Consider the following 956-nt stretch of genomic DNA (forward strand, 5'->3'; position numbering starts at 1 on the left):
AAAAAAGAAAGCCACAAACAAACGACAAATCTCCCAGAAGCGACGAGAACGCAGCTGGACGAGTTCAGTTCAAAGGCTGAGAAACTTTCATGCCACTAAATTATGTAAACAACAATTTGTTCAAACAAACATTTGAACCTTTATTTTGGTGGGTTAGCAAGGATTTTATTGAAGCCACGGTCAGATAGACAATGTCCTCGGGTGGGAAGAAAAAAAAAAAAGTTGGTTTTGAGGTCCTGCCCTGAAAAGAAAACACGGGGTCAGTCATGGCAAAAGGCAAGGTCGGTCGTAAACAGTCGGGCGTCATTTATCGCTAAGAATCGTAGCATTTTAGAATGACCTTTATGCAGCAAAACAACAGGAATTCTCCAAAAACTGCTACATATCCATTGGATTGTTTTAAAATAAAGCTTTATTGAAACTCCAAGGATGTTTTATTTTTACTAATACGGACAGAAATGTTTATTTCCAACATGTTGTGGGTTAGGGAAAAAAGCATGTGAGCGTGGGGGGGTTTGTGTGTGACAGTAACCCTTTTTGACAGGCACATTAGACTGCAGAAAGAGCATCCAGCTCGGGGCTGGGGGCATATGGTGCTGCCTTCTGCTGGCGTAGCTTTAGACCAAGTTACAGCGCTCGTGCAGGGTCACGACTGTCTCAGGTTTGTTCCTTCTGTCTCACTCGTGTGGAGGAATATTGCGGGTGGAGGTTGTTTTTTTATTCATTGACAGACTGCGCAGAGGCTTCAAGTCATGCCCCATTTGTGTCAGGACATCAAAATACGGGAGGGGAGACTTTTGATATTTAGGAAAAAATCTGCTAACTTGATTTTTGGCGTCGACGATTGTCCACTCTAAACAATGGCCGCGTCTTCGCCGCACCGACTCCTTGAGGGTTCCCGCTCTGATGTGGGACGACTGGGAGGGTAATTACAGCCCACTGTGCTGCTTCCTGGA

The sequence above is a fragment of the Oryzias melastigma genome, linkage group LG23 (assembly GCF_002922805.2).
Source record: "Oryzias melastigma strain HK-1 linkage group LG23, ASM292280v2, whole genome shotgun sequence".
Classification (NCBI taxonomy): domain Eukaryota; kingdom Metazoa; phylum Chordata; class Actinopteri; order Beloniformes; family Adrianichthyidae; genus Oryzias; species Oryzias melastigma.